At 49.3% G+C, this 14,346-nt stretch overlaps 1 protein-coding gene across 1 annotated transcript in view; it reads right to left on the bottom strand.

Annotated features, from left to right (window-relative positions):
• The window catches only part of Grid1 (glutamate receptor, ionotropic, delta 1), a 748,070-nt gene that overhangs the window by 613,286 nt on the left and 120,438 nt on the right, over positions 1-14,346 (bottom strand). The window lies entirely within an intron of this gene.

Below are 14,346 nucleotides of genomic sequence, written 5' to 3'. Positions count from 1 at the left end.
CTAACTGGGGTGAGGTGGTATCTCAATGTTGTTTTGATTTGCATTTCTTTTATGGCTAGGGAGGTTGAACATTTCTTCATGTGTCTATTGGCCATAGGAGTCATTTTCTTACAGCTGATGCTCACTTTACTCTAAGGAAGTGCTGCCCCATAGCTACAGGGGTAAGGGCAGTGGCCTGGGCCTAAGGTGCAGCCTAAAGCTGGACATTCCCACACTCTTCCTGCATGAAGCTCAGCCCAGCCTAGGGGAACAGGAGCAGCAGGGCTGACGGGGCCCCCAGGAAGATGGACTGTAGCCCAAGGCAGGTGGACAGTTGGCACAGGAGAGACGTGCGGAACCAGCCAGGAGGGTAGGAAAGAGTTGGCTGCGCGATGAGGTCTCTGGGGCCTCATCCCTCTGCCAATTAATGAATCAAAACCGATTCCCTGCTCCCGCGGGTGGAAATGCAGGGAGCACTGGGTGGGATGGTGCTCGCTTATTTATAGCTCTCTAGCTCCTCGTTAATGACTTTTACTGCTCCGCCAATGGAACGCCAGGCTCCCGACTAGGATTCACTCAGAAACCTGCGCTCTGAAAGCTAAAACAGGGACAGCACTGAGGCCCAGGCACGTCTGCACAGCTCAGCCCTCAGAGAACCTCAAAAGTGGCCAACGGGGGGCTTCCTGCAGAATCCTCTGCATCTAAGCCCCAAAGGCTCTTGGGGTTACCTCTCAGTCCCTCCAGGAGGCCTCCTCACCATCCCTCTCCAGGTCTGCAGCCCTACAGCTATTTCTTGTGTCTCCCACCCAGCGAGACCGACTCGTCTCTATGTCTTCCTTTCTCCAGCCCAATCTACAGACCCACTGCTTGGAAATCAAAGTTTAGCTTGTGACAACTCCCACTGCCCAAATTCCACACACATCAGGAAAGCAAGGGTGTCTTTCCTAATCTTCACACAACCTTCATGCTCTCGCCCCATCATTCTCAGGCTTATAACTCATCTCTGACTCTGGACATGTTGGTTCCTCTCTCCTGAAATGTTCTTCCTCCTCTACAATGCCTTTCAAACTCCTACTCCTCCCTCAAAACCACCCACAAATGCCTCTTCCTCTACAGAACTGTCTGTCACTTCCCCGTTTGCTAGGCAAAGTTCACCACTAGCCAGTCCTTTCCCTGCAAAGCCAAGGGTATTTTATCCTGGTCCACTTTTTTTCCCTAGTTTTATCATTAAGTAGCTATATAAATGAGTTGCCATTTAACAAGGCAGTCTATGAATATAATGTATCTCAATCAATGTCACCCCCTTCCACATTCTCACTCCTCCCTCCCCTGCCCATCCTTTCCTCGCTCCTCTTAATTTCATAGGATATACATTCGATTTTGTCTGCATTTTTCCCTCTCTTCTTGTCTTCATTCATCTAACCCTCTCCCCTTGACCCCATTCCCCCCCCTTTTGAGTACCCTCTTCCTGCTGTTTTAGTTTGCTGAACTTCGATTTTGCCTTTCTAAGGAATTATACTGTTTCAGATCTCCCTGAACCTACCATATTTCAGTTAAAACATTTGTATACACTTGCATGCCAACCATTGTATTTACTTATGAGTTTGTAAGCTAAATCTAGCTTCCATCTATAAGAGAAAACGTGAGTCTTTCGTCTCTCTAGGCTTGACTTACTTCACTTTAAATCTTTCCATTTCTCTACAAATCGTACAACAGCGTTCCTTTTAATGGATGAGTAAAATATGATTGTGTATCTATACCACATTTTCTTGATCCATTCATCCACTGAGGCATCTGGCCCATGCTACTTTTGTTGAGTGTGTATCATTACCATAGTCCTTAAGGTCCAAAAAGCAGCACAGACACTCATGACTGTCTGCATCTTCAGACTAGAGGCCTGATGCAGTGATGTTCAAAGGACACTGCGTGAGTGCATGAGTAAGGAAAAACACAAATGCAGACATACTAAGGAAATCATTTGAAATAAATATCAATGCCACCAGGTAAATAACAAGCCCAGAGAATCAACAGGTTGGGTTCAATAGAGGCAATGAAAAACTATTTGTTGTCAAAGAACAGGTCTAGCCTTGGGAAGCCTTGGCCTCAAATCCAATTCCCATATGGATGAGCCAAAGAGCCCTTGGCAACTCACTCCATCTAATTGTTCCATAAGGAACAATTGCTTAGAGTTGAGAACCTGGAAGTGACAGCAGTACTGGCCTACAGATGACAAAGACAAGGAGATACCAGACCAGATTGAAGGAAAGTTGGGGCTAGGGTACCCACAGAGAGGTCAACTGGGGACTGAGACCTTGCAGCAGACTAGCTCAGAGAGAAAGTGCTAGAACCTCAGCAGCACAGAAGGGCTTAACCCTATGTACCATGTGGCCTAAGGAAGGAAGAGATAGAGATGACGTGGTCTCCTCTGTGTGGCCACAACCAGAGAGGAGTCCCCTCAAGCAGGTGCTTTGAGTTCTATTCGGAGGAAAGGATTGTGGCCATGCTTTGGGTAGAAGGACCCCTGTCCCTCTAGAAAATTATGGGAGAGCACCAGCCACAAGACACCACAAATTGCTATAACCAGGGCCCATCTACCTGATTGCTTTCAAGCTCCTGGCCCACCTTGGAAGTGGTACTGCACCTGCTCTAGACAAAAAGAATAGAAGCGGAGACCTGAGATGAGGGCATTGCGTCAAATGAACATGGGAGCCCAGGTTCAAACCCTCAGCTGCCCTTGACATCAAAGTTAAAATCCTGACTCAGGAGACAGACAGCTCTGTGACCTTCAATAAGCCCTGTAACCCTCACTGAGCCTCGGTCATCTAGGAATAAGTAAACTTCTAAAGCGGTCAGGAGCAGGGATGAGATAATTCCCATAAGAAGTTTAGGACAACATTTGGTACATATGAAATGCTCCAAAAGGGATTACCTTCTTATTGGCATTTAACCTTCTTATTGGAGAGTCTGCCTTTTAGAGACCCAGCTGAGAACTTGGAGTCAACTCCATTCACAAGTGAACATGAGTCTGTTTCCCACATCACTATAACCATATCTCTAAGGCAATTAGCTTATAAAGACGAAGGAGTAACCTAACTAGTTCATCTGGGAGTACCAGTTCAAGGACCAGCCCTGTTACACAAGGCCCCCTTATAGAAGGCGCCATATGCAATGGTGGTAAGTGAACCCACTTAGATCACAAGCCAGGCTAGCAGAAAGACACAATGAGAGACTATAGGGCCCCTTAGTCTCATTCAGGAGCATCCCACAGGGACCTAAGGGCCTGCTACTGGCCCCACTTCCTAAAGACGCACAACATTCCCAATAATGCCACCATGAGAATTAATCCTTCACATGTGGGCCTTTAGAAAACTATCCAAGTTCAAAACACAGCAGTGTGGCTAAGCTGTGGGTCAGAAGTTGGTAGAGGCTATAGAAGTACCTAAGAGAATACAGTCATCTCAGCTCTGCTGTGCCCAAAAGCCAAGAAGTGCCTGGGAGCAACACCTCTCCTGATGTTACCAGGCTATCCCTAGAGAATATCTACAGTACTCCAGAGCCAGCTTGGGGAAGCCTGCCCAGTAGACTTGCTCAGCAGACCTTGCGCCAGCCTGGTCTCCTAGCAACAGGCTGCTCAGAAACCCCTGGACATCAGGGTTGAGGAACCAGAGCTGAGCTTAGATGCCTAAGGATAGTAACAGAGTCTGCCTCCAGCTCCACACCTGCTTTCACAGCAGCACCCCCACACACACACACAAGTCCAGTTCCAATGACTGTCTCTTTCAGTAAATCCTGAAAGACAAGATGCCCAGATGCCAGTGCTAAGCCCTGGCCCAAGCATGCCTTCCCATGGCCCAGTGACCCTTGCAGATGAGGAACTCATCTCAGTCTCCTTTTTCATTTCAACCTCCACCCAGTCAAGATTCAGAAGATTAGCCAAGGGCCAGTCATAGCCCTTAGAAGGAAGAAATCAGGAAGATTGCAGTCTGAAGCCAGCGTGCGCAAAAGCATAGGACCCTATCTGAAATAATCTAAAAGGTCTGGAGGTGAACTTCACAAGGTAGAGCTTCTGACTTGCAAGAACAAGGCCTGCGTTCAAAATCTGGTCCTGCCAAATAGAGAATCGAGGAGGGGAAGGAGAAAAGAGGAGGATGAGGAGAAAGAAAGAGGAGGAGGAAGAGGGGGGGACGAGGACAAGGAGGACAAGGATGAGGAAGAGGAGGGGGAGACGAAGGAGAAGGAGGAGGAGGAGGAGGAGGAGGAAGAGGACACCAAACTAGGTGTTTCCTTCTCACTGGGCTGCCACCAAGCCCCCAGTGGCCTCCCAACCAAGCTCAGCAAAATGACCAGTGAGTGAGGGCGCCCATGTTCCCCTCTCTCTTCTGCACACTGTTCTTCCTCTACCCTGGCCATATGACCCTTTTATGTGAGGACAGGAGGGGAGAAACATGGGGCAGTGGTGGCTGAACTAATCCCACACACTAAGTTCTCATCTGTTCTGTTGTGGCCCTAGTATTGCTAAGTTCAAGCAGACTGTCAACTGTACTCACTGGTCCCCCTGGCTCCAGGGTCTGAATAGATGATAGAGAGAACAGTGATGCTTCAGGTTGCTGAGGTGGCCCTTACATACAAGCCTCTGTCCACCTGTCCAAGGGTCTTCCCCACCTAGGGGGAGAGGCGGCCCAGGCAAGGCAAGAGCACAGACTTGGTCATCAGGAAGCCAAAGGCCCAGCCCTGTTCTGTCATTGAGTGGCTCACAGCTGAGGCTGGCTCCTGCATATGTCTAAAGTTAAGTGCTTCCTATTGCAAAGCAGAGGGAGAGCAAGGGTAGTGAGGTAATAACCCCCATGTCACATACAAAGCATGAAATCCCAGCCTCTGGCACAACATACTACTTGGATAAATCCTAAAGCATTTCCCTATGCAAAGTCTCTACTTACTTTCTTTTATTCCTCTTCCCAGTACCTTTGACACTGAAAGCCACACATAGAACACAAAAGGAATGATGCAGACTGCTGTCCAGCCCTGGGGTCTGAAAACAGAAAGAAACAAGAATTTCTTCCTTGATGGGGAGATGGAAGGTGGACAGGCCCAGTAGTAAGAGTCCAGATCTTTGCACCAAACTTTCTGGGCTCAAATCCCTTCTAGCTGCCTATGGTTTGGGATAAGTCACAACCTCTTTGTAGTTCACCCACAGAACCAGCTGGACCTCTTAGACAGAGTGGACTGCATAAGACAGTCAGAGGCCAGAGTGAACCAAACATAGAGGAGTAAGTATTAACTAGAACCAGTCCAGGTGGTTGCCTTATACCAAGCACCACAACTAGAGAAGAAAAGCAGCCCAGTCAGGTTCAAAGCCAAGAGAAACCCAAAGCCAGCCAAGGGAACTGTCCCCAGGCAAGGCACCCAGATGCTGTACTGCAGGTGCAGGGACACCAGCCTGGTAGGGCTCCACCGGCTGCAGGTGCTTGGGCCTTGTTTTCTAACACTCCATTTTCTTCTGATGTTGGAGATGACACCTCATTTAGAAAAGGAGGGGCAGCTGCACCTGCCATGTATCATCGCATCATTGTCTGAGAGGAACACCTGGAAAGTCTCTAAAGCTAAAGGAAAAATAAAATGGTGGCACAGGAGTGGCCACACCCTAGAAACTGGCCAAGCCAGCTTCCTACCTCTTGGAGAAGTGTTGGTAAAAATCCTTGTGACTCAGACAGGGCCCATACCTCCCCAGGTCCCAGCTAAGCCTCAGCTCTGGCGATGACTCCATCCGGGGATCTTCTGAGAAAGCGCCTAGCTGGCTCAGGGACATTCATTACCCATCTCAGCCGCCCCCCCAGGTGCTCCAGAGCAGATGGGGAGTGGAGTCAGAACTCTCTTGCAGCCAGCGGGGATGAGAGGGGATCTTTGCCAGTGATAATGAAAATTTTCACAGTAGCAGATGCTTGGAAAAATTGAAAAAACAATACACGGAAATTCACAAAGCCACAAAGAGTTGATTGGCGAGTTTTGTTTTCCCATCAACGCCTCTCTGGCCCTAAGAGGACCGACTGGAAGCCATTTCCTCCTCAGCAGGTAATCAAACTGCCCCTGAGCCCACCGGCACATTCCTCAAGCACCTGCTGTGTGCCTAGCTGGGGGAAGAGAGAGGCACGTGGAAAACTCAGATGAGGCAGACCCTGCAGGGACCCAGGACAAGGCTCAGGGTCATGTCTGGCAATTGCAGTGGGGTGGGTGATCACAGAGCTGGGGCTAGTTATGGAAGCTTCTCAGAGAACAGGCTCACACCCAGTATGAGCGACACACAGCACAGTGGCCTTCATAGGTCTGTGACTGAACACTTAGGAGATGAAGCTGTGGCTCAAGGAGCAGAGCACCAAACCTTGAGAGAAAAAGGGAGAGCACCAAGGCCATGAGTTCAAGTCCCATTATTGGCACACACACACACACACACTACCTTGGAGGTGAGTGGTAGGGCACTGACTGTTAAAAAAAATTGTTTTTCTAGCCATATGACTCTTATCTCCAATTAATCATAGAAAAATCTGGAAATGGTGCTGTGGCTCAAGCAGTAGCGCACTAGCCTTGAGTAAAAGCAGCTCAGGAACAATGCCCAGGCCAAGAATTCAAGCCCCTAGGATTGGGGGAAAACATTTTCTTCCCAGAACCCCCTTCCTTCCCCATATCTCCACACTCCCCTGGAGGTCTGGGGCCCGCTTGGGAAGACACCAACTGATATCCCTGGTTATAGCAAGGTACAGCTCCCTCCACGCAGCCATCCAGGGCACTGGCCCACCAAAATGAATTTATCACAATACCACCCCAGCACAGGACTCCCTCTCTCCTTCCTGCCACCCTTCAATGGCTTCTCCTTCTCCATGAAATCCCCTGAGGCCTTCTCACCCCACCCCCACCCCAGAGAACCCAGACATCAGCCCACCTTGCCACCTGTCACTCTGAATGGTTGCCCTCTGTCTCTATCACTCAGCTGTTGGAGATCCAGGACAGTTTCTGGGTGCCTGTGAGTACAGGAAATACTTACTGAAGGGGTGAAGCAAACTGTCGCATTAAATAATTTGCCCCCAAGATGAGGACCATGCTCACATAGGAAGTACCAACTTGGCCTCCAAATTCTGCCTCCAGCTTTCCAGCTAAGGATGCAGGTGTGACGTGGGGGGGGAGGGGGGAATGGATGGATTATGGAGTTAAGCCCTTTCCCAGTCCCTCCACTAGAAAAGCTAAATGCCAAAAGTAAGTCATAAACTCAGGTCCAGGTGTTTCCCTTCCTATCTGCTGCATCCGGGTGTGTCACCTACAAAGGCAGTGGTCCAGAGTGCACTCTGCCCTTTTATTTTTTCTGCCTTAAATGGTTCATTTCTCAAGTCTAGACTTTTAAAAGGATTATAACACCAGAGAAGCAGTGCTCGAGGCTGGGATTCACGAATATTTATAGTGTTTAAGCATAATGATATTCAGTGAGGACTATATATCGCTCCCAATTTGTACTTGTCTCGAGGCACATATTTCTGCAGGGAAGGGGACCTACAGATAGATATTAGGTTGGGAGGGCACATAAAGAAATGCTGGTACCCTGGCTCCAGCTCAGCCCAGAGGAGATGCTAGAGAGAAAAACAGATTGGGTAAGGAGCCCAAGCCATGGGGAAGAAGAGCAGAAGGATATAAGAGTTGGTCTCCCTCCTCTTTGAATGGCAAGACCATTTTTTAAAAAGTGTGTGTGGTGATAGTACTAGGACTGGAACTCTGGCCTGGGCACTGTCCCTTAGCTTTTTCACTCAAGAATAGTGTTCTGCCACTTGAGCCACAGCTCCACTTCTGGGCTCTTTAGTGGTTAATTGGAGATAAGAGTCTCAAGGATTTTCCTGCCTGGGCTGGCTTTGAGTCTCAGTCCTCAGATCTCAGCCTCCTAAGCAGCTTAGACAAGTGTGAGCCACCAGCGCCTGGCAAGGACCCTTCTACTAAGTTTCCAAATGGCTCCTACAGGGGATAGCTGTACTTTTGTATCCACTGACAGCATTCATCCTGACACAGAGCTGCAAAGTCTCCACTGGTGACCTTGTATGTTGTTATATCAGCCACACAGGCTCAGCAGACAGCCGAGGGCACTCGCAGAGTCTGGGTCCCTTTCTACAGAGCTAGGGGCTCCCCAGGAACCCACTCACTGGGAATTCCACAAGCCTGATTCCATTACTAGTCAAGACCCTACAGTGTGCAGGTGAGCTAATGTGCTCTGGAAAAGAGTGACTGTCTGCCCCTGTGTGTATCTACACATTACCCACCGTCCCTGAGTATTGCCCAAACATGCACACACACACACTCACATGCACACACACATGCATGCACACACACACATACACACACACACACACACACACGCAGAAGCACCATTCTCACCACACAACACATTGTATTAAATCTATGTGCAACACAACATGCACCACCATGCACACCACTCACAACACATAACACACAACACATTGAATCATGCACTCTATAAATTACTATGTACAGATGCACACATGTGCACACCATGCATATCACATACCATATACAACATGTTGTATCCCACACAACATACATCCACACATGCAACCATGTTGCATCACACTACATATATCACAATACATGCACATATATACATGCATGGCACACATGGTACCACACTACACATATTATAATACATGTGTACACACATGCATCCACACATGCCAGCACCATGCTACCACATGCAACACAGTATGTTGTATCACACTACATGTGTCATAACACATACACATATGCACGTGCATGCACCATGCATGGTGCACAGAACACACATTGTACCATCACGTTGCATAAATCACAACATGTATGCATGCATGCATACATGCATGCACACACCATGCAACCACACACAACATGCATTGTGTTGTGCCATACTGCATGTAGCAAATATGCACATATAAATCATGTAAACATAACACATACTATTTATACAGCACAATACATTGTTTCACACTGCATACATCACAACACACACATGCCATGCTTAACACACAGAAAACATCATATTGTACCCCACACAATATACATCATAGCACACACATGCACACCCACACCTTACTCCCATGTGAAGGGAGGGCCAGCCTCCTAGCTAACATTGAGAGCTGCAACAGGACCCGCCTCAGACAGCCTCGGCACTCTGTGATTCCAGGGGAGTGGGCTGTTTGTAGTAACAAAGCCTGGGCAGGAGCCAGAGTCCAGCCAGCCTCAGAGGCAAGCCCAGCAGAGCCAGGCCAGGGCACCCCCCCACCTCAATGCCTTCAACAACTCTGAATGCAGCCAGCCTGCATTCACTAATGAGGAGCCATTGCCAAAGGTCACCTGGAGACACTGTGGAGAATGACCAGCTCTCAGCCTCCAGTTCCTCTGATTTGGTGCTCAGTGTCCCAGCATGTGGGCTTGGCACCCCACAGTTTATCCTCCCTGCATTGCTGAGAACTGGAGGTGTGCCCTGTGCCCCTGTCATTGCAGCCCCATTCTCGGTAATTCACGCAGAATCGCTCACAGAACCTCTGCCTCGACCCTGAGTCTGGAGGCAGCCCTTGCTGGGGGTAACAGGGATTCTATGAGAAGAGATCTGGGAAAGGTCAGAGCCCAGGAAACAGAGAAGCCTGGAGGAAGCTGGGGTTAAGAAACAGGTCAGAAATAGTGGTAACATAGGCTGGGAATGTGGCTTAGAGGTAGAGTGCTTGTCTCACATGCATGAGGCCCTGGGTTCGATTCCTCAGTACTAGATAAACAAAAACAAATAAAGTGTATTAAATCTGTACTATCAGGTAATAATTTTTAAAAAGAAAGAGATACTGGTGGCAGGATCAATGAACCCTCCTTCTGGGTTAGAAGCCTAGAGCCTGGCAGACATGAAGTGATCACTGAAGGAGGAAGTAATGATGACCACAGGAAAGTGGGGTAGTAGATGGGTAGGTGGATGGGTGGGTAGGTAGACAGGTATATGGGCGGGTGGGTGGATGGATAGGTGAGTAGATAAGTGAATGGATGAGTGAGTAGGTGGATAGGTGGATGGATGAGTGAATGGGTGGGTGGGTAGGCAGGTGGGTGGATAAGTGGATGGTTGAGGTGGGTGGATAGGTAGGTTGGTAATTAGGTAGAATTGGGTGGATGGATAAGCAACTAAGTGGGTCATCCAGTAGATGAGTGGGCCTGTGAATGAATATGGTGAGTTTTGTATGGGTGTTATATATGCTGTGCAATGTGTGTTGCGTTTGTCTGCACATCAGTGCATGTGCTAGATGGATGGAGAGATGAATGGATAGGTGGATAGATGACAGGAAGGAAGGATGAAGGGAGGGAAGGAAAGAGAGGAAGGAGGGAGTGAGGAAGGGAAGGTAGGAAGGAAGGGAGGGAGGGAGGGAGGAACAGAAGGAGAAGATTGGCAGGGTGGATGCATGGGTAAGTAGGTAGGTGAGGGGGTAGGTAGCTGGGTGAATGAAGGGTGGGGTAGATGAGTAGCTGAGTGGATGGGTACAGACGCGCATGGGTGGCTGAGTGGATGGGAGAAGAAAGGTGGATAATCACAGAAGTCTGACCTTGCTCTGGCCTTGGTTCCTAGCCTCCCTCCAGGCCACCAGAGCACAAAGGCACTTAGAAGGATTAAGGCTCCAGGATACAATTGGAGCAGCTGGAAATAGCTCTGTGCAGCCTTGCAGCCTGCCTGCCTGCCTCCCTCCCGGCAATCAGCCTCAATCAACACCCACCTGGCCCTGCTGCCACTTAATTCTACCTGGCACCCTGGCTTGGCATCTCGGAGCAGCCAGGAGTCCGATCTGCTGAAGAAATCACAAGAGATAGATTACTCAGCCAAGGCCAGAAGAAAATCATTGTCCCAGGTCCCCAGTGCCCAGTAGGGACAAAAGTGTCCAAGAAGCTATAGCCTAGAGCAGAGCTTAGACATACCAAGAGACCACACATCCCCCAGGAAGCTGGCTCACCCCCAAGGAACTGGACCTATGGATGGACAAACCTTCAGCCCCCATTCCATTCCTATTGGACATACAACTAGCTTACTACCTTTGAAGAAGCCATTGTTTCAAAGGGGCCTTTAAGTGCTTCTTGCTTCAAGAGATGGTCTCTTCCATGCCTGATGAACACAGGAATCTCAACCACTAGGCCAGGGACTGAGGAAAGGAATAAGTCCCACACACAGACTTTACCACTGGCCCAGAGGCACCCTGGACAAGAGTGACAGTAGGAGTGGGGGGCTGGCACACCCAGGGGGGAAGCACAGCAGGGGGGGGCCTCCAGAGGAAGCTCCCAGTCCAAACAGGGGCTTAAAACATAGGGAAGATCCCAACCAGATGTCCTCTGGGCATCTACACTGTGACCATGCAGCTCCGCTCCCAGGACCCTCTTCTCTCTAGTCCCACACCACTGGTCGCCTCCCACAGTCATGGCAGTTGCTTAGCCTGAGCCAGGATGCCCACCCTCTAAAGTGTCTGGGGCCAGCATGGCTGAGTCTACCCTCAACTAGGGGACCATGAGCTCAATAACCCTCTCCCCAAAAAACCCACCAGTCACCTTGCAAACTGAGTGTAGGGCTCAGGAGGACATGGGAGAGCCAGGAATCCAAAGCCAAGGCAAGCTCAGCTATTGTGACCTTAGATAAGATATGGAACCACTCAGTGCCTCACTTTCTCGCCAACAAAATGGACTAGTAGCCAGGTGCCTGTGGCTCCCACCTGTAATCCTAGCTTTTCAGGAGGCTGAGATCAGAGGATCGCAGTTTGAAGGCAGCCTGGCCAGGAAAGTCCATGACTCGTATCTCCAATAAACACCAAAAAAAGCTGGACGTGGAGCTATGGCTCAAGTGGTAGAGCACCAATCATGAGCAGAAAAAAACTCAAGGACAATGCTCAGGATCTGAGTTCAAGCCCCAGGACTGTCTCACACACACACACACACACACACACACACACACACACACACAGGCATGTGCACAGAAAAATAGATTAGTAACTCCATGAGTGAATGGCCAACAATCCCCACTTAGAACCCAGCCAGACTCACAGCACTCTTCCATGTGTTGGAGAAGGAGCTCTTGGGAGCACTTCAGGAGTAAGCAGACTCTGGCCATTCCAGGTCACTTAATCCTTAGACAGGTTTGTCTTTGTCTAGAGCTACAGTTCAGCATTAATCAAATGGTTCCCACTCCTGACCTATGACTGGTAAGGACCACAAGAAGTGTTCTGCTTCACTGAGGTGAATCAAGGAGGCTCCATGATGCTCTCTGTGAACAGACTCTTCTCTGAGTGAAAGAAGTAAAAAGGGCATCACCACCCATCTCCAAACCCTATGTCCTCAAGGAAAACTGTAGGGCATGGCCACACAGGGGCCATGCATGACAAATGGCCGACAGAGCCAGGACCATGCTCTCCATGCAGGTTTTGGTATCTGCCCTGATCTCTGCCGTACCTCCCCTTACTAAGTGTACTCCACCTGGTCTATGGGTGCCTGCCCTGATCAAAAGATTGGGCTGTGTCATCTGCCAGGGGCTCACTGAACCCTCCCAACGACATGGCCACACCAGCCCGGCTCACCTTGGAATCCCAAAGCCTGCCATAGAGTTACACACAGAGAACAGGCCCTGGAGGTTATTTGTTGACTAAACAAACAATGTTAGCAAAGGAAAGAGCTACATATTCCTCCAGGCATCCCATACTTCCAGGCCTAGCTCACAATATTTACTCTCCTCCTCTCTACCTAGCCTGCCTGTTCTTCTCATCCACCTGTCCCTTACCTAGCCCACTATCCCTGTGTCTTGAAACTGACTCAAAGACTCCTTTGCCCACCCTATCTTTCCTGCTCCATCCCAGAACCACTGCCTACCCCACCCCCTTCCCAGAGCTGGGGGGAGGGGATAGTAATAGAAAGAATGATTGAAGAGAGAGGCCACTATGGTCCCCTCTTATTTCTGGCACACAATCACCTGGGTAGTTTTTATCAGACTATCTATTTAACAATTTTTGTCCAGTGGAGGTAAGAATACCAGAACTGCTGTATGACATCTGGCTTCCATCAAGTCACAGAGCCCCCTCTCCTCTCCCAGAAGCTACTTGGGCAGCTCACTCATCTTCTCCTGGTTAATACTAAATGACTCATTACTACTGAGCCCAGAAGAAGGAAAGATGCATTCCCATCTATACATCTGAGCTCCTCACTGCTCTCCAAACCACCTCGCCTTTCTTTATACATTGGGTAATTTTGGTACACCTTGTTTTCTATCTGTGAAAGTCTCCCCTGGCTACTAACAAATGCCTAGCATAAATGAATGATTTGATCAGCCATCACCTCCTCCAGGAAGTCTCCCTTGTTTTTTTTCCACGTACTTCTTCACTGTTCCATGATGTATCCACTCCAATCAGTGAGTTTCTCTAGACAGCCCCAAGTCGGACCCCTCTATTCATCCCCCAAGTGAGGATACCCTATCTGTCACCCCAGGATTCCTGAGACTTTACCCAGCCTTTCAGCACTAGGCTCCTCCCAAGGTCTTTAAATACTACCCTGGCTCAGTAAACGTAGACATCCAGGTGGAGGAAGTGCTGCCTACTCCGCCAGGTTTCCAAAGGGGGCTTGTGATACAGACTTTGCAAATGGCAGGAGACATGCACGTCAGAAAATTATCTCCAATCAGCCTCAAGATCCAAATGCAAACAGTTAGTTCACTGGAGTTCTTGCCACTTTGCCTAGAAATCTGAAGGATGTCCCCAGAGACAGCAGCAGCAGCCAGGCTGACCTCTGGGCAGGCCAAGAACAACCAGCCATCTACCCTCCCCAGAAGAGGAGGGCTCAGGGCCCAGCCCCTGCACTAGGGAAAGCACCCAGGACAGCAGCTCTGGTTCCGCCGGACCCTGAGCCAACAGGCCTCAGGTTTCCCTATTCCAGTAAGCGCCTGTGTCTGAGGCAGACCACTGAGTCTGGACAGATACAAGGGACTCTACTGAGAGAGAGAAAAAGAAAAGTATTAGGTAGATAGAGATTAAAAAAAAATTATGAATAGGCCAGCCACCAGTTGCTCATGGCTATAATCCTAACTACTCTGGAGGTTGAGATCTGAGGATGGCGGTCTGAAGCCAGCCCTGGTAGGAAAGTCCATGAGACTCTTATCTCCAATTAACCACCAAAAAGCAGATGTGGAGCTGTGGCTCAAGTGGTAGAGTGGTAGCCTTGAACACAAAAACTCAGGGACAGCATGCAAGCCCTGAGTTCAAGCCGCCATAACTGGTACCTACACACAAATAAATTTTTAAAAAGAGTTGTGGACGGGGCTGGGAAGGTGGCTCAGTGGTAGAGCGCTTG

This window comes from Dipodomys ordii, unplaced genomic scaffold, assembly GCF_000151885.1.
Source record: "Dipodomys ordii isolate 6190 unplaced genomic scaffold, Dord_2.0 Scaffold148, whole genome shotgun sequence".
NCBI classification, from domain to species: Eukaryota; Metazoa; Chordata; class Mammalia; order Rodentia; family Heteromyidae; genus Dipodomys; species Dipodomys ordii.
The sequence above is the reverse complement of the archived record's forward strand: the minus strand, read 5'-3'. Positions and strand labels throughout refer to the sequence as shown.